The 20,324-nt window shown below is 37.2% G+C and overlaps 1 long non-coding RNA gene across 11 annotated transcripts in view; it reads left to right on the top strand.

The window, feature by feature from the left end:
* The first annotated feature begins 221 nt into the window (after positions 1-221).
* LOC135580250 (uncharacterized) overlaps positions 222-20,324 on the top strand; it is a 57,149-nt gene continuing 37,046 nt past the window's right edge. For 10 of the 11 annotated variants that reach the window (XR_010474725.1, XR_010474734.1, XR_010474727.1 and 7 more), the window contains exons 1-3: positions 222-381; positions 639-799; positions 9,504-9,653. This is a non-coding gene — a long non-coding RNA (uncharacterized LOC135580250). The remainder of the gene's footprint in view (positions 382-638; positions 800-9,503; positions 9,654-20,324) is intronic. The other variant, XR_010474726.1, reaches the window with a different exon arrangement.

The following is a 20,324-nucleotide window of genomic DNA, read 5'->3' as shown; positions in this document are numbered from 1 at the left end:
ATTAGGTCTGCTCCTGCTATAGCTGATTTGAATTCTAAACAGTGTTAGATATTTATTTTTGTAAAGCTGAGCAATTCATCTTTAATATAATCATGTAATTTACTCTATTAATGCCAGCTGCTACACTTGGCACAGGTCACCTGGAGTGTTCGGAGCACTATATTAATTTTTCCTTGAACCTATTAGCTAATTCTAAAAATCCATAGAAGTCTCCACCTCCACGGTCAGGAAGGCTTATTTTTGTCCACATTCCTGAATGCTGCCTTAGTTTGACAGAAGAAAAGATCCAGTGGGAGAAGGACTTACATTTTGTTGGGACTTATTTATTTGTTTGATTGTTTTCTTGAGAGTTGTCCTTGGCAATCCCAGGCTGGCTCCCGGGTAAGACTTTTCAGCGGGAGTTATGCGTGATGTCGAGGATTTATCTCACCTAAGACTGGATCAAGTTGGCTTGTGGAAGCTTGGAAGCTAAACTTATGTCTTACATGTATGTAATAAGTGTCAATCACAACTGATCTTGATGGGACTGTCTTTTTAGTTCTCCTCTCTAAGAGGCTTTATGGTATGTGGTTGGTATCCAGCTCTTGATCTCAGAGCCTTCTCGTGACAGTCCCCCCCATCTGTTCTCTCTCATACAGAATTGTGTGGTTGTGGGGACATCTCTGCATCACGATGTGCTGGGAGTGGCCACTTAAATTTTGCAAAGCAAAATAGCTGCTGCCTTGAAGATGCTTTTTGACTGGCTGATGCCTGCCACTTCTCTCTTTTATTTGAAAGCTTCTGAGTTTTTACTGCTGAGGTAAGAGTTCAAAATGTTTTGTGCTTTCATTCTCTGTCAAACTCGGCTTAACAACCCCCGCCCCTAGTCTCACAGAAAGCACAGACAAGATTTGGAATTGCATACTGGTTTGTACAAGTTAGGGCTAGTTCACTCTGAGACAGAAAAAAAGAATAAAACTGGAACAGGAGTGTTGGCCTTGGGAAATAAAACAGCTGAAATACGGTGCAGAACAACTGTGATTTTTCTTGAGCGGTGACTATATTTTTTTTGAGCCACAGATAGCATAGTGGAAAAGCTCCTGGCTCCTTCCAGCTCCCTCTCCAATTATTTTTTCTTAATCCACAGGAGAATACATTGTTTCAGCTGATGTTTGAAACAAATTCGACTAGAAAACTAAGATAAAACGTGGCATTTAAAAATGAAAATTTTAATAGGAGGCTGTACTTTCAATATTGAAAGATTTTTCCCTAGCTGAGGAATTTCCAGGAGGTACAGTGTGCACTCACCTGCACTGGTCTCTGGCAAACCTATTCAGACTGGATTACCACTCTGCAGAGCAGACCTCCTGATCTCAGAAAAACCTATTTTCCCCTTGTAAAACTGTTATGCATTTGTTAAGACTAGACAATAATGTAAGACGGTTTTGACACACTAGACACATTACTGAAGACGATAACATAATTAGATCATGGGTTGTCAGAGGCTGATACAGTAGCTAAAAGGAAAATGGTTTCCTTTCTCCATCTGGGTCATAGAATGAATTTGAAATCCTGCTGCTTCTTCTGATGAACCAAATTCTCTATAGGTGCTAACCTAATAGACCATATTCTAGAATATTCTTTATATGCTTTTGTGTCAGCAAGTGCAGTATTCAAATTGGCAGGCATGGTGAAATAAAAATCCATTTTAATATGTCACATAGAGGGTAAAGTTGGCTTTGGAGTTTCATTGGGCAAGATTGCTAAAATATACTCTGTTTCATGAATGAAACAATAATTTATTTGCTTAGTCTTTTCCTTATGCCCCCCCAAATTATAATTTCTACTGCAGAAACGTAGTAAATGCAGTATGCAATAACCGCTCTTGCTTCCTTTCGCCCTGGTGGTAAGGTTAAAAAAGCTTGGGAAGTTGCTTGAAAGTTGAATTGCAGAAGCATGTACAGTGGGGTGAGAAAATCTTTTTGTGAGCAATTAAACACTTCCCAAGCAATGTCTTCGCTTTCCCCAAGCAGACAGTGGCTGGTGTCCTGCGATCGTGCTTTCAGCACAGACCCATAGTCTGTTGTTAACCATTTTCTGAAAACTAACGAGTATCCCTCACGTCTGAAACTAGTTAGCAGAGCACTTCAGGAGGATCATCTGAGGTGTCTCATGAGGGCTCTCCCAAGTAACATAGTTCTAGCTCAGAGCATCTCTTATTGAACATTTGCTAAATGATGAGGCTTCTACAAAAGGTTGAACAGAGTGCTCACGGTCTGTAAAGATCCTGTTTGATCAGCAGCGTTTCACTAGTTCAGGTTCAGTCCCACTGAAATTAACTTGGAATTGGTTTGTAGTTCTAGGAAAATTTAGCACAACTCGGTGTACTCTAAATTAGTAATCAACTGATGTTTCTACTTCGAATGTACAAATCCTTCTTGATAGATTAAAACCCCTCCTATTTAGTTTTGGACATTAACAGCTGTCTTATCTCTAATGTACTACTGTGAGCAGATTCACATCCAGAGATTTGTGCTAATTAGAAAAGGATATTGTGTGTGTATGTGTATCAGTTTCCACTTTGTGTTTACCCTCCCCAGATTTCTCAATGTTGATGTCAAAAACGGGCTCTCTTTTAGCCTAACCTCTTGAAACTTCTTATCCTAATATTTATCCTTGTGTTATATTGCACACAATCCCATTCTTTTAGCAAGTAATTAATGTGAGGTTGTGTCGCCAAACCCCAAGGCCTCTCACTGTTGCAACTGATGGTTAATTTAATGCATGTTGTATTTCTCAAATGATCTCTTTTGAAGAGAATATCTCTGCCAGAGTTGTGTACTGCTTTGTTTTCAAAGTAATCATCTACAGTCCAGATTTCCTTTGGGAGAGGAAAAACAAACAAACAAAAATGAAAAGCCAAAATAAAGAGCTGGAGCCAAACTCTTTCAAATTAATGAGTTAAAGACTTCAGACTTTTGTATTGTTAACCGATGTGGAGGCATTAAGTGGCCTCCCATACTTACCTTTCCCCCCTTGTTAGTTAAAGCCTCTTTTTTCTTTATAGGATCAGTTCTTACAAGTCTGATTTTTTCATCTTTATCAGAAATAATGTGTTAAAGTTATTAAGCCAGCAAGGGCTGAATAGGTTTTTAAGGCTTTTTTCGCCTCCCAGTCCTGCATCAAAAAAAGGCAGTGAGCATGAGATCATGCCCTTTTAAGGAAAGAGTAATCTTTTTTCCAGTTCTAACAAATTTCAAACACATTTGAACAGAAAAGATCACGTTTCTGTGTTGTAGGTAAATGGCTCCAGCATTATTCATATGATTCTGTGTATATGTCTGTAGCAGCCCTTTAACAAGAGCAGTGAGCCAGCTCTGAAATACAATAGCGCTCAGGGCCAGCCTTTTATGTTTGTTTACTCATTTTTATGAGCCTTCCTCAGTTATTTGATTCACAGGGCTTAAGCATGCCAGAAGACAGCTCAAGAAAGTAATCAGACTTCTTAAAAGAGAGGCCTGCTCTGGAATTTTCTCACTTTCATTATGGAGATTAGACAGGTACTGCCTCATCTAGCTGAAATAACCCTAGATTTGAGCCCACTTTTGTGGATGTTTAATTAGAAATATATATATATGCACATATAAAATACTCTTCTCTGCAAACATGTACAAAATAAAGTGAGTGTTGACTCTTCAAGCAGTCTTTTGAGTATTTAAAAGCTAAGGAAAAAGGATGCAGTTAATGCGTTTATCATTTGGGTCTAGATCCTTCTTTTTACGTGTGTGTATAGTTCAATGAACAAAGGGGTTCAATCATCAGGTGCCATTGTACTAGAAATAATTAATACTTAGAGGGTAAGCATGATTTGTCCTCCCATAAATTGATTTAATTTTCATATCCTGATTGCCTAGAGTGGCTCACTTCAGCAACCTTGCAGAATTTGCTACGGTTTTGATTTATTCTACAACATCCTTATACACTTCTAATCCTTACAGCTTTCACACATATGGAATTAGTTACAGATTTAATGCCCCATTGATAACAGTGAAAATAATTAATTTTCTGGCATCTTTAAAAGAGAGATCAGAGTTTCAAGTATTTTCCCACTGCTAATTCTCATTTAAGCATAATTTCTACTGCAAAGGTAGATTTTTTGAGCTTAAAATATTACTGATATATGAAAAGTAACAGATGATACATATGCCTGTTGTAGGCATAGTGAATGTCTCTACAAGTAGGGGGTAAGAGAATACTTTTACACTACTTTACAAGGACCCATTAACACGAGGCCTTAAAATGTGCAAAATGGAATGTACATTGAGTGATATGTTCCTACTGACTTTTTTTTTTTTTTCTTATTTTAAGGACCTATAAATCCAGACCTATAAATCCATTATCTGCCAATAATGTTGGCATATTCTAGGCTATATCTCTAGGACATACACTTTTAAATTTTATATGTATACATACAAAAGAAATGTTTTTGGGAAAAAGAGACCACAGATTTGGAAAGCCAGTTCCTGTGGAGTTTTACATTGCCTGATTTCTGAGGGACTACGTGAGAGGTGGTGGGTTCTTTCTTAGGAAGAAGCTACTTCTTCATCAATCAGATTCATAGAAATTTTATCTAAGCAGGCATTTCTAGGTAGGTGTGGACAGAACAGTCATGCTAACCTTCATCCTTGTCAAATCTGGTCTGATATTAAAGTTGTGTGATACATGCAAAAGTTATTCTGCCTATATTTGCTTAAATATTTCAGAAAACATGATCAGTTCAAGATTGATTTCTCTCTATAATTTATTTTAAACAAAAAGATTGTCTACCAGTTTTAGTCCTTTCTCTATTAAAACATTTTCTATAAAGCAATAAACGGAGTCAAGCTGAACATGCCAGCAGGCTGCTGGCTCTTCTGCACAATGGTGCTGTCCACAAAATTATATACCATGCCTTCACCTTTGACTTGTGTGTTTGAATTTCACAGAGGAAGGTAGTGTGTCCTAACAGTTCAGATTTAGTTCCTGGGCCAGATTTGTAAAAGATAACTGAATACATGGTGGGATTTTGAAGGATACTAAAATAAGTAGTTTCTCTTATAATACAAGGTCATTTATTCAAACAGATTTGAAGTGAACCTAGAGTACATGAAGACTTGGATGAAAGAGCTGCTAGTTTGTATTGTTCAAACTCAGTATGGAGTATAGATGAATTAAAACAAACAAACAAACAAAAAACAACACAACAAATTTTATGCCTGTATTTGAAATGGGAGAAGGGAGAAAATTCAGGAGAATTAGACAGTGGTCAGTTTAACAGCAACTTCTTGAAACACACCAGAACTAATGACCAAACAGAATATTTGTGAATTGTGTCAAAGCCACCTTGGATTTAAGATTTTTGAATCATTTCTGCAGGTGTCAGCCCTTGTGTGAGTGTCATGTATCTTGTGATTGGTGAGTTTTTTGCCTCTTGTGCTGACTTCCTAAGCAAGCCAGGGAACCAGAGTTCAGAGAGACTGCTATAACAATCAATGCAAAATTGGCTAGGTAGATGTTTCCTTTATGGCAGTTATTGGTGTTTAACTGTCACACTACTAATGGGGGTTTCATCGTGTTCTATCTTATTTTCTGGGTCCATTTCATATTTTTTTTTCAATTGGCAATTGAGCAAAGGTATTGAAACTGGCAGATGAGTAAATACTTTGAAACAAGTACTCTAGTACTCTAAAATGTCCTCTGGAGGTCTTGATAGGCTTCAAAGTAATCTTAATAAAGGTTAGACAACTATGGGAAGGCAGGCACAGAAATGTAGTGTGTCCTGCTTTTTGAAGTATTGTAATGACTGACATGCCCTGTAGAAATGTCTGTACTTCTATGCCCCTGCATTCTTACATTCAATCTGACAAACTGAGAGATGAGATCTTTGGAGTCATATGAAAATAACGAAAATGGAGAAATCCTTTCCTTTTTGTCATAAAGTCCCAGTGTAGGCAGAAGCAACGAGGGATGAGCAGGACGTATTTCCCTAGAACAGTTCTCTGCGTTGTTATGGAGAAGTGCTTATGCTTTTAAATAAAGAAAGAAGAAGCTCTGCTTATGCACTAGAATTTGGTACACTGTGTGTTTTGTACAATGCGGTTTTGCACTGAGCTCTAGTTTTTTTGCTTTTGATTTGCAATGTAGGATATTCTCTCCTGCTAGTTCCCAGATAGCCCACAGGCAGTAAAATTAGAAGTGGCCAACATGCAGGAAAACATACTGTAATTAAAAGCTGTTCCCTCTTGATTTCCTCTGCAGATTTCAGGAAGAAAAATGTTAAGAATAAACTCTCGAGCAAAGATGATTTTTTATGGGTTTTTCTATCTTTAAAGGTACAAAAGTCTTAATTTGTCATTGACAGTAGTAGTGGAAACATCTGTTCTTAATTGAAGAAGAAACTCTTCTGCTATTTTATTCTAAAAGTCAGACAAAACCAAACCCTGAATCTGCACACCTCGGAAACTTCATAGGTTTAGAGCTGTATCAGGCTGTGGAATTTTCATCTGGCCCATATCAGTATAAGAAACCAATCTAAAAGAAAAGAATCAAAGCTGGTTTAGAAGTGATTTCTATATTAAAACTCATTTTGTTGATATTCTTTGAAGGTGAAGGTTGTCCAAGAGCCTAAGATTGTGCAACTTGCTCTCTCAGAAGTGAATTTACTGTAATCAGTCTTAAGTTACTGGCTTTTTAGAGGTAGGTAGTTTTGTCATAAAGAGTACAGGCAAATGTCTGTGCATCATATCCTTCAAAGGGCCGTCCTAATGAAACGAGCTCGAGGACTCCAGTATGATTTTAACGATTTGCATTCTGTTGGCAGCTGTTGGTACCTGATGCTGTGGAAGTGTTTGTGCTGCAGCCCCCATCTCCTGCTGTAGAGAGTAAAGAAGCACTGGAGTTCGGCCAGTGTTTATTTGCCTTGATGAGGTACTGTTCCTCATTAAGAAAATGATGAAAGACTGGAAAGAGCTTTGAAGGTCAAACCCACTATATATAGATGTGTGTGTACTTTTTTCCCTCCTAGAATAAGAAGCTGTCCTTTTGAATACCTATGTGTTCATCAGAACACTGGGTAGGCATATACAATCATTTGAGACTTACTGCTCTTAGATCCATGCTACTATTAATATGTACTTATTTATTAATGACTCTTTTTTTAAAAATGCATAATTAAAGAGGCCATAGAGGTGGTAATGGAGAGGTGGCCCACTTGCATTTGCTAAACCCACACTTGACTAAGGTGAGCTGGATTTCCACAGGCTGAGCATAAGCCTAGTTTATTCTGCCTATGTTTAACACATACCAATTATAGCAGAACCCAGCTAGGGGGAAATATAGGCTGTAAGAAAGATGGAAGGGAGGGACACATGCTGTAAGAAAACCCTTACAACCATTTCTACCAGTCTTTGAATGCAGATTCAGTAAAATTAAAGAGCTCATCCATATAAGAGCAAAACCAACATAAAGATTCTTGCACAGCTAATCAATAAACTAATATGTCTTCATTAGCAAGGTAGCATTTTGTGTAATTGATATTAAAGATCTGCTTCTTGTGTTGGGTCTCACTGCAATTATTATTGATGAATAAAACTCTGTGGGCAGAAATTGTTGTCTTTTAAAAAATACGATCTTGATTGGATGGTTTTATTTTGCTTGCATTGCTTCTAACCACATCTCCTATTAAGCCAGAAAATATTGAGTATGTATCATTTCACAAGTCTCAATTATGACTCATACCGGCCACTGCATGCATGAGACAGTAGCAAAACGATGAAGCTATATTGGGGTATGTGTATCACTTGGGGTTATTTTAAGAATGGATTTTGACTTGTGTCATTCATAGTTTAAATGTGACTTGTTCAATAACATGTTCAGTTTTAATTAGATAATTTAATGTCTACTGACAGGTCTTTTGTGACTGAGACCCAATTTTAGCTCCGCATACCAAGGAGCTTGCCAAAGAAAAGTAACCCCTTTTACTCAGTAAGGGAGGATAATGGATAACTTCTGGAATTAAGTGAAAAATTGAATCCAGCTTCCTGTGTGCACTTTAGGTCCCACACTGGGATTACAGAACTAGCTCTGAACTGCTTGACTGCTGACAATAAAGATTTTATGTGTGTCATGTTGAATTTTCAAAAAAGTTCTCGAACCAAAAAGGTCATTTTTACATTGAGTCCAGGCTGTTTGTTTAGGAATTTAAGTGCTTTGCACTGGCTTGTCTTCTCTGTAGGACTCAAGTTTATGTAGCCACTTTGGAGAAAAGGGGTAATATACGAGTTAAAGGAAAGGGGAGAAAGGAAATAAGGTCATATGCAAACAGAATTTCAAAGTGTTAGCCTACTTTCCATCATTAAGAATTTATCCACTGCAGAGCTCCTATTGGCCAAGTGCTTGGTTGCCAATGAGTTCGCTGTAAGAGGAATTTTATAAATATAGGAATCGTGGCATTTAATTATATTACTATATATTAAAATTTATCCATATATGTGTGTAGATATAAGCAATACATAATTGTTTTTTTTTACCAAAGAAGGTGCTTCTGTCCTTGGCATGAGACAACAAATGAAAGTAAAGATGCTTTTTCATTACTTCTACATTTTAAAATATTTATATGCTGTCTTTTGTGGCACATAACCTATTGCATTATAGGTCATCTTTTCTGTAGAGTGTTTCATTCTGAGAACTGCTTGACTGTGTCATGTAATCTCTTGGAGCAGACACATGAATCCCCTACAAACAGGATATGCCATCATTTCCAATCTCTGCATATAAATGGATCATGCAAGACTTAAGACCTGTATGAATATCCACTTTGAAAAATCTTAAAAGTCTTCTTCATTTTAATATAGCATGCTCCCACAGAGACTTTCTGCAATGCTCCATTAATCAAGAAAAGCTTCATTAGTCAAGATATAGTCTGAATTTTTGAAAACATATTTAAATTAAATACTCAGTCCTGCCAGACTTTATTTTCTAATGCATTTAGCTAGAACTGTGTGAATCTCTAAGTCAAGAGAACATCAGTTGATCTTAATGCAGACTTCAAAACAGGGTGTCTAACTTTGAGTTTTAGGTTCTTTTTGGTATGAGACAGATTTACAATCTTTCTATTTGTTAAGCATTTATATATTTTATGTAAAACTCCCATGTGTACTGATGAGAGAATATATATTTTTTTTTAAATTCTACTGTGTGAATTCCACGAGAAAATAACCAGGAAGCCCTGTGATGTGATATTGTTACCAGACTCTCGCTTAACTACTCATTTGTCTTTTAACTTGGTCGTGGGAACAGTAATTTACCAATCTAATTCAATGCATTTGTTGCCTTTAGAGAACAATCCTTCTCCAAGTCAAGTCAATAACAAAACGTTTTTGATTTTACCAGATCAGATCAGCCTCTTTACATGAACGATACCTTATGCCATCATATTTTTTTTTTGTATAATCGCTGAAATACTAACTAATGTTTTTTTTGTCCAGCACAGATCCTGACATACTTTGTAAGAGGAAATTCAGAAGTCAGCTGACTTCCCCACAGAGACGTAACAGGTCAAACATACAGCCAGGATTTCCGGTCCGCTAAACCACAGTGCATCGGAGGCCTCCCCTGTGAACATTTGGCATGAAAAGGTAGATTACCCAATATAGTATTAACATACTTGATAACTGATGCTTTCAACTACTGAAATGCCTAAGTTTTCCTTCCCAGGCATAGGTGAGGGCTGAAGTTTTCAGAAGAAACCAAAGAAATTGTAAAATCAGTATTTTGGGGAGGAAGGCTAATTTAGCACAAGAATGGTCACCTTTTTTTGCCAAGAAGTAGCAACCGTTTTACAGTCTGTGCTATTGAATGTACAGTACATCCAGATTCTTGTTGGAATAAATACAATGAAGAAATGAGGGACTAAAACTTTGTTCATGTAGTTGATGCCATGTCCTTCTTGTATTCTCACTCTAGATCAGTTGTAGGATTTGGCAACTATCTAACTAGCGTAGATGTATCCTAAACCCTACCAGTTATGCTTGTAAAACAATTAACAATAATATAGACAATAATTTGGGAATTTATAATCCTTAAAATTTGGACAGAAATTCATAGAGATAAACAAGAGTCAGTAAGGAAACTGCTGGAGGATGTTAAGTGGGATTCAAATAGATCGAGGTGTATGGTGGATAGCCTGAGTCTGAGAGATACTTAAGCTGTTTTCTCAATATACAGAGCTGAAGAGGAAAAGGACTATCAGCAAAATATTTTATAAGACAGGCTCTTCCTGATGGGATTGTAATGAGAGGAAAACCTGGATATGATACTTAGAAACTTTAAACAAAGAATATGCAAAACACAGAGCAAAGCATGCAGTCTGGGAATGGAGTCAATGAGAATGTATAGAGTGAGATTTGTCTCCAGTCTAGCAGCTTTTATCTGAACTGCCCCAGCTCTGTATCAATGTCTGGGAAATGATTCGTAAGCCATTCTGAAGTTTCTGATCAGGGCCTTGTACAATGCGTAACAATGCACAACCTCTGTATTTTCAAACAACCCTAGGTTTAGGATTGTACCCCCCAAAGGTCTTGTATGCTGTTTCAGTTTAATTAGGGTATTAAAAAATCCCAAACCTGTTCTTGACATTTATGAACACATAGAGTTCTGTGGGGTTTTTTTGTGTGAAGTAAATTCATAGCTTCACTCTGCCTCCTTTTTTTTACATGTATGTAGGTAAACTATGTTTGAAATTACCTTTTATTTTATAGAAATTAGTTGAACCAAGTAAAATATCTCTTCTAAATAACATTTTAAATATAAAGGCCTTGCTGATGTGCGGGTAAATATTATGAGAACTAACCTATTAAGAACAGAACCAGTAATTTCTTTACTAGAGAATCCTACAGCTTTATCACATTGTGCCATGTTAAAGTAATGATGCGTCAAGCTCCCCATTAGCTAGTGAGCAAGAAACCCTTAGGGCAATGGAAATGAAACAACTTAATGTACAGAGTACCTGGCAAAAAATTACAAGGCTAGACAAGAAGAATGTTGCTACGCTGGAGGTCTGTAACCACAGTCTCCAGGAGCCATGGGTCCTTGCCATACAAGAGCAGTTGTTACAGACTGTTCCTCCTTGAAGCAAAATGATCTAAGAGTATGGGCTGTGTTACCTAAGCAGTATAAAGTATTCGTAAATTTATATTTGAAAGTGTTTGCACGTTATAGCCTTATTCATGTATTTCAGTGTGGGATATTGAAAAAAACCCTGAAACTCTCAATTAACCTTCGATATGCAAACCCCTGGTTTCATAATCAGAAAATAAAGAAGTTGTTTAATAAACAAGTTCATAAATAAACAAAAAAATAAATGTCAGAGTGCCAGAAGGTCTGTCCTGGAAAGATTTCTGTACTTTTAAACTGGTAGATTTAACAAAACTAGCGAAGAACCTGGGTAGCAAAGTTTGTTGAAAAATCTTTTTTGGCAAAGAAGTTTATATTTGCCTGTTTCACACTTGGACCTGCCTGGTTGCCCAAAGAAACTGAGCTAAATTGTCACAAGCCAAATTATGACTATAAAGATTAAATTTATTTTGTTTGCTGTAAATAAATAAATAGCTTTATCTGTGAATCACAGAAAAAAAATACAACGAAATAAAATAATTTCTGTTTCTCTCTCAGGCTGCATTCCTAAATCATAATTAGCAATGTGTCTACCATGGAATTTCCTTGAGAAGTTTCAAATGTGCCAGTTTAGTTCTAAAGAACAAAATTTGTGCTGCTAGTTGATTGCATGAATCATTCGATGTGTGGCTGTGGGCAGGAGACAGAAATGGGATATTTTATGAGGAAACATAACACAAGAATGCAGACATTTTTTACACTCAAATAGTAGAGTAAGGCATAGAAAATAAATAAAAAGTATGCATCCTAGAGAGATCTAAACTGTGCTGGTATTTTTTGTGGGTTTCCTAAATATTTTGATACTTTGTATGAGATTACATTGCTGGTAGTTATCTTTTGATTAAAACATTTTTTTCCCCACATACCCTGCTATCTAGGTATCTGTATGTTACCCTTCATTGCAATTAAATTATATTTGTAGAGCTAGTATTTGTAGAACTACATATGTTCTATACATATATAGTATAGAACAACTATATATGTCGAACAAGTAGGCACATACAACAAAAACTACAGGTTCAATTATTTTTGCTTGCCTTATTGCTTCAGCTTCCGAACACAGAGAACCTGACTGGTGAAAATTACTCAAGAGTGATAGATTGGGGTGGCAATTACTCTCACACCCTTGACTGGAGTTCTCTCTCATGCTTCCTCATAGCAACTAGTAGATTTCTTTCATTGATGATTTATAGCATGAAAATTCACATGCTGAATCACCTGCAAGAGATATTCTATCGTAATTTTGGAAATACAGCATTTCTATGCTGACACATCAGTTATTTTAATGTTACATACTGAAGTAAATTATTATTATCAATACTACTTTCTTGCACTTCTATCAGAGGCAACAGTAATTCCCATATTAATGTACATATTAATATGCATGCCTGAAATATGCTGCCAGATGTTGCCTAAGGTTATTTACATCTTAAATCCTAGGGACTGAAGTTCATAGAATTGTTCTAAGCAGCAAGTTACCAACTTTTGTCAATAGAAGATAGACTTACCTGGTATAATATTCTCCTTCATGGGATCCTGATTGTAAATTAAAAATACCAATAAAATCAGAAGGAGCAAGCCTGTGAGTAACAATTTCTAGGGACAATATGTTTTGATTCTGCAGTCCTCTCTTAATGAGAATTTTATAGCCAGTAATGAATTATAGGGAGAAAAGTAGAGATCCAAAAAGCTCTAAAGTCAGGTGTTAGTATAATTACTGTTCTTTTCACCAGGATCCGTGGTTTAAATGCCAGAGCAGTAACAGATGTGTTACCATCTTTAAATTTTACAGCTTTGTTTATAATTTCACTTTGTTAAAATTTCAATACTTTGTAGTACATCGTACAAGTGCATGTTGCATAACTATTGCTAAAATTACTTAAAGGGGATTTAAAGAATTCTTTTATTAGCCATTTCCTACAGGGAGCCTTTCAAATTAACTTTACTGACTCCAAACCATTTCAATTTCTACTTATATAATTTTACAAGAAATATGACAAATGTAACTGTTTTCCTAATGTTTTATGTCCCTAATGAGGAGCAAAAGGTCAAGAACTTTGGGATGGAGGGGGAAGCCAATTACTCTTGCTCTTGTGCTTTGGAATACTGTTTGCAACTTGCACTCATTTTCTACCAGCAGGATTACAGGACAGTCAATTTCCTTAGAAAGTTTATGAGGCTCAAAGGATTGGGTTTTTGTATATTTTTTGTAATGTTTGTGGTTCTTGCTTGAAAGAGGCTTCACAATATTCCCTCTGAATATATGAATATCATGTATCTTAAGAAAAAAATACAATATTTAGAATTCAAAGGTTATAATATTTTTAATGTCTTTAGGTGTTTTAAGCTGTAGATAGATGTCTGACAGATTTTCAACAGTATACGCCTGTCTTATTGGTAGACCTGATATGCCTAGCCTACGAGGTATTTGTTAAAATCCTATTTGCCTATCTGCTTGGTAGGCAGCTTAATTAAAACTCTGGTTCTAAAGGTCATTAAGGGCTGTGAAGGAAGGCAGTCACTGGAAAATAAAGAGAAGGTCAGAAACAAAAACAGGTCAGTGCCATTAGCAAACTTGATAAATTGTACTCATGTTTTGGTTTGCATAGTGGACTTGAAGGCTGGATACTGAGAGCCTCATAGAATGGTTTGGGTTGGAAGGGACATTTTGAGATGATCCTTGCCATGGGCAGAGATGTCTTTCACCATATTAGGTTGCTCAGAGACCTTGTGGTATAAGAAAAAAGGTGGATAAGAGCTATCTTTTCCAATATAATAATCAACTGAATTTTCCCTGTGTAAGGAGAAAGATGAGAAGGCAGGGACCTGCTTTTGAGAAGATTAGGCCTGGCTTCTGTTTAAGTAAAGATTGTCAGCTCTCACTAAGACATTGGGTAACCTGTGCAGTAGATGAAGATCCCTTATGCTAGTTCAGTTTGTGACGACCTCAGAACTGGAAATATTGGACATGTGGGGACAGGTAATCAGTCTTTCTAGCCAAGCAGCTGTGCTGCTAAATATCCTAATGACTGTAAGTCCTCAGATGTACTCCACAGTGCTTCACAGCACCAAGGGGAAGACAGGGACAAGGACTGCTGCCCATGGGTCCCACTGCCACGGTGCAGGGCAGGCCTCAGCTGGGTTGGTGCTCCTCATGGTGAGGATTCAAGTTTTCTCTGCTGTTCTGTCTCATATCATCCAGATGGAAGTCATGCTTCAATGGCCTGTCAACTGCATTCATCGGCTCTGTAATATGCTCCATTGTGTGCTCTAAACATGCCCTTGTAGCCTAGGAGTCTGAGACTAACTTAGAGAGTTTTGAAGGTCATTTAGGATCAAATGTAAAAAAGGGGTTTAGCCACAGAATAAGCAGCCCTGCAGTAGAGCCCATGATCTTCAGCTGGGGCACAGATTTAAGGCACTTAAATCTTTCTTCCCAAAAAGACTAAAGACTGCAGAGATCTACCTGAGATCTGCAACTCTGTACCCTGTATAGCCGACAAAGGGGCTTCCATTTCCCTTTGAACTAGGAGTGAAGATCATGACTCCCATGTATTTTTCATTTCCTTTAAAGGTAATATACAGACGTGGCTGAAGAGAAGAGACGGGAATGCATTCATGTGCTAACCATGAGAGTGCAGATCTGCTCTTTTGGTTCCACATATCCTGCAATATTTTGTGGCCTGCTGTGGTACAGATGCCTGCAGAAGGTGGAGTGTGCTCCCAGCTAAGGGTGGTTTAGTGTTGTCACCAGAGCACTCTGTAGTGAGAGAGAGAGTGGAAAGTCAAACCCACAGCTCTGCTCAGACAGTTTCCCTTTTCTGGACTGAGTGCTCTTACCTACTCAGTTGCAATATAAAATCTGGAGTTCAAATCTTCTTGCTGTAGCAGGAGTGAAAAGACGTGATAGATTGAGACTCTCTGTGAATATATGCAGGTCAAAGATATCTGGATTCTGGTTGGTTTCAGGATGCTGATGAATTCAGCGTAACTGTGAAAGACCACATACTGTGCCAGGGAATGAGATGAGGCCTGGAATGACCTTTGAGTAAAATCTCTCTGCCAGTGGAAGCCCTTAGAGTTTGAGAGACTTGTAATACCTAAGCGATATGTAACTGCTTATCAAATTTATTTCCAGTAGTTATTTAATAGTGATGCAGGACGTTGTTTTTTTGCTTTACTTTTTCATTAAGTGCCTGCTCATTTTCATGCATGTTCATAGACATAAGCTTTTCACTTTCCTTGTTTGATACTCTCTCATTTTAACATGATATGCCAGGTGGCCAGTGAAAACACATGATTCCACCAGACTGGAATGGAGCTGCTTAATGCACTGCTAATTCTTCCCCTCCATTTCTGAGTTCTCTTCTTTTTCCTATCACGTGTTGTGGCCAAAGTCCATGGCTCATCTGAAAATTAATACATTTAAATGTCAAAGCCATCTGAGGATTTACACAGTCCCTCTTCCCTTTTTTGTTTATTTATGTTTTTTAAATTTTCTCTCACTTGGATGTCTCTGTACCTAACTAAAATACTGCTAGTAGTCCCCGAAATAGAAAAGCTGGTGGTCCAGCTTTTAATATGCCTGTTGCTTTACATGCTCCCAATTTAAATATGTGATTGATATGAATCTGTTCTAAATCTTAGGTCTTCCTTACTTGCCTAAGCTATTTTCTATACTGTAACAAAATCAAGAATAATTCAAACATTTGAAAACAAGCATTTAGAAAAATCACTAGGTGAATGTGGCTATTTAAGTACCATACCAACCAATTCAGGCAAATAAGAGTGGTTTCTTTCTCAAATAGCATAGTACTTTGGGTAGAAATTTTGTCTGCAGGGGACGCCATTACATGAGATGCATGCTGTGGTAGAATTAAGCAAACTTCAAGCCGTGATTCACTGGCAGAACAGAAAATTGTATCCTCTTATGATCTAAGATCCAGAGTTTATGTATTAAGAAAGAACTAAGCTTTCTCTGATTAAAGACTGGGTAGGTATCCCTCTGTGATGTGACTAAGCTCAGTCATCAATGAACTTAATTCCTATGATCCAAAACCTTTGCTGATTTACTCTGGTGTAAATGAACAGAAATTCCAGAGCAATTCTAGTTATATTTCAGTGTAATGCAGAGCTAAAGCTCTGTAATGGCAGCACAATGTGGCAGGTTTTTGACCTTCAAATAGCACAGTCCCTTCCTAACAGTGTTTGCATTGCTCTTACTGAGTTACAGTATTTTATTTTTGTATTTGATTGTAGAGATACAACACTAAAGAGAATAGGGGACAAATAGGCCAATAAATGGTAACTGATTACTTGAGTGGAGTTTAACTAGCATGGTCTAAATAAAGCAGTGGAGTGATAGGAATGTTTTTGATTGGGTGTTTTTTTTGGTTTTACTACCAGCGTGACAGATCAAAGTTTTCCTGTGAATGGGGGTGAGGAGAGAGAGAGATGGATTTTGGTTCTTTGTTTGGTTTCAATTTAATTGGATGGCTTAGGAGGATGCATTGTTTATTAGGCACAGACCACCATCTGACAAACAAATAAATACAAAACTACTGGCAATTGTTTCTGAACATTTTGGGTTTCTGTTTTTTTTTAGAGTTTTTTTTTTTTTTAATATTTCTAAGAACATAAGAGTATAAATCTGATTTTGGTTTCTGCAGTCAAACATTTGGAGTAGTGATGTAAGTGGCTTTTTCGTACATAGGATTAATTCCAGCTTTCCTTTGCAAAACATGCCTAACTGAGACCTGGAGTAGGAATGCCATGAGATGAGGGCAATGCTGTTGCCTTTTCAACCACAATTATGGAGTCTCCAGAATAAATACTGTCCACAGTGGTGATTATTAATCTTAGACCCAAGCAGAAAAGACTTATTTTGCCCTCACTTTCTCTCTCTGTCCATTGGCAGAGACCTTTCTTGTATTAACACTGCATATGGTCTGTCCTCACCTCTCCTCACCTAAGGTAGCAAGGAATTTTGGCTTTCCTACTATGGAAATGCATATTTATATATACATATATATGTATATAATATATACACACCCATCAATAGTGTAATTTCAAAAGGTGACAGAAACACAGTGTTAAAATTATAATCCAAATGTGTTATGTTTGCACTGTTCCTTGTTAGGTAATTTTACAGTCTGTGTCACAAAGGTATGCTTAGGAATGACATCTCTTCTGTGGAAGATCTGTCATGCAACAGTTTACCCAGTTTCATGAAAAGAAAAAAAGACTGCTTCTGGAAATGATGGTTCATATCTGCCACCACCTTTAGAAATAACACATCTTGCCAGAGTTTTATGTCCAGACAAGGAATCAAATCTCTATTTTTTTTTTTTATGTACCCCTCCTTTCAGCTAAGAATCTAATTCATTTTTTTCGGTCTAGTGGAGGTAGAGAATCAATAAAATAATTGGGTTTCATTGGCTTGAAGTACTGTCCGTTGAACACTCTATTTGTATGTTTGGTTTTAGGTTTTCTAAGTAACCATCTGCTCTCACCCTCTGTTCTCCTAGCCCTTTGCTAGCTCTTTTCTGATGGAGAAACAGCAATACAGTCAAAATATTGTATTATTTGATTCTCCAAGTTAGCCACGCATATACTGCCTTCTGTAATTCTAAGCCCACTGCTTGCATTTGTGTCTGTTAAAAAATGAATATGTGAAGCTTACTGATCAGGTAAGTCCCCAAACGGCTTCTCTTTATGTTTCTCCTATTAAATAGCTTTCCTCCATTTTGCAAATTTAGTGTTTCATATTTGGACAGTAGATCAGGCTGCTATAATTGGCATCTAAAAACAACAGGTACTTTTTCCAGAGAGCTCATATAGTTAGTAGCAAAATGAATATGCGTGGAGACTGGCTTAGCATGTTTCATCAGCATTTTTGCCTACCTTTCCTAGAAGTGTTATGCCAAGTTTGTCTTGTCTTTTATGGTTTTGGCTTCTAAATATCTTGTCAGCTTCGATGCTAAAAGTCACAAGTGTAGCATGTTAGTTGGAGAAGAAGTAGGCCTAGGTGAGTAGAAAAGAAGGCCATGGAAATGAAGAAATACAATTCAACTGGACACAATGGGTGGCAAAACCTCAATAGGTGCGGGATGTGTTACCATAGCAAACAGCTTTATGTTGCAAGCTGTGCAATATAATGCCCTTCTTTCTGCTTGTTCAACCTGTACCTTCAGCCTCATGCTTAATGAAGCACCTAGACCTATATTCTACTCCCTGTTGTGTCTTGCTGCTTAATTATACAATATGTTTGATATTTGATAATATTTTTCTGCAGGAACTGTTTTGAAAATAATTACTCAACATGAGCACGGAATTACTTTAGGTTGGTTTACAGTGACAATTTCCTGACTGACATTTCTGCAGAAGGAGAGGCACAGCGAATTGTCAATTCATTAAGCTGTAGTTGGAGCGGTTATGTAGATGGATGGAAGAGTGCTTTCCAAGTACAAATTTGAGATTTCTTCTTTAAAAAGAACAGAAAAATGCTAGGAAAAAAGAAGAATTGCAGGCTCAGGATCCTTTCTGGAGCTATTATTATTAGACATGAAGGATGCTAACTATCAAATCAGATATCTGAGAAACAAGAGGTCTGTCATATGTATTCTGCTTCCTTTTTCTTGGTGCTCTCGTAGCTGTGACAAGGTCCAAAGAAGGCAGAGATGATTGTGTCTTCTATGGCAGAAGTGGGTGCTTTCTGCAGGTGGAAGGGAGGCTGAAAGCCCCAAGGCTGGTGCTGCCGTTCTCAGGGCAGGGATGCCAAGGACTGTGCTCTTTCCACAGGCCTGGTGCTCATTTTGTCTGCTGCCCCCTTTGGTCTCTATTTCCCACTGTTGAAGCCCAGTTTTAAACACTGTCACTAAATTGTAGTGCCTCTGCTTTTCTTCTTCCAGGTTTGAGGTTTTTTTTACGGTAGATGAGGCAATAAAGAGAGTGATAGTGTCAACACTAAGGGCTGTGAGAGCAATTCCAAATTCAGTGTTTATTTCCACTGAAAAAGCCATTGGACACCTGTAAATAGTACTAAAAAAGCAATTACAATAAAGATACCTCTTTCCTTTAAAAGCATTCTGAAATAATATGGATGTTTTAATTTTAATTTTCTGTTCTCATCAAAATGACAAACACCAAAAGTGGCTTTTTTTCTGCCAATTTTGAGGGTTTTTGCTTTTGCAAGACTAGGGTTTCCCAAGAAATATATTTGCTGGGATTTTGTAAATGTAAGTTTTTAAGCATGTTTTGCCTTACTGCAGCATTCAGTAATGAAAATATTGATCTTATTAACTGTGCTAATTAGAGCTGAACAAAATACCTCTAGCAGCAGCTACTGAATATGCAATGGAATAACAATTCTGAAATTGCTTTGCCAGTGTTTACAGGAGATGAATATTGTCAGGGATAAATTTGCTATCAGGAACATTATGAGAAGAGAGCATGGTAAATATTTGCACACTCTAGATTTTAAATTCATATTTTGGTATTAAAAGTTTCCCATTTTTGTTTTTCAACTAATCTGCTTAAAGGAAAAGCAGAATTAAGCGGCTTTTGCTATGTAGGTTCAAATCAGAGTAAGCCCCAGCTGCTGTAGCCTGTGAGTAGTGTAATTACAAACCGTCTAGAGAAGGAGGTATAGTTTGGATAGTTTGGAACTACAAAGTGGTGATATTTGTGGAGAAATTACTTGCTCTCTTCTGACAATGACTCTGTATACAGCACATGATGCACTGGGTTTACAGGAGATGTGCTTAAATGTATATTAAAATAGTTGTTTTAGTACACAGGGAAAGATGATTCTATAGGATACCTTGTGAAAAGGCTGAAGATGATTGTTTACTAGCAGTGTGAGATTTCTCTGAGCTTTGAAGTAATAATTCAGATTTGCTTTTGAGTAACTGTTGTACAATACACTTGTCTTTTAGCAGGTGGCAAAAATGTCAATGAAGAGAGATTCTGGGCTCATTGCTTTTAGACATGTTCAGCAATGTAAGCACTGAGATTTCACTCCGAGCTGTTACAGGTTGTTCTACTCTCTTGTTTTACACTACAAGTCTGATTCTGGCACACGTTCCTGCAGTAGAGCTAACAGTTACCACTGTTGTAACAAACCCTTTCATTAC

Source organism: Columba livia, chromosome 9, assembly GCF_036013475.1.
Source record: "Columba livia isolate bColLiv1 breed racing homer chromosome 9, bColLiv1.pat.W.v2, whole genome shotgun sequence".
In the NCBI taxonomy this organism is placed as follows: Eukaryota; Metazoa; Chordata; class Aves; order Columbiformes; family Columbidae; genus Columba; species Columba livia.
This window is presented reverse-complemented; position numbering and strand designations above follow the sequence as displayed.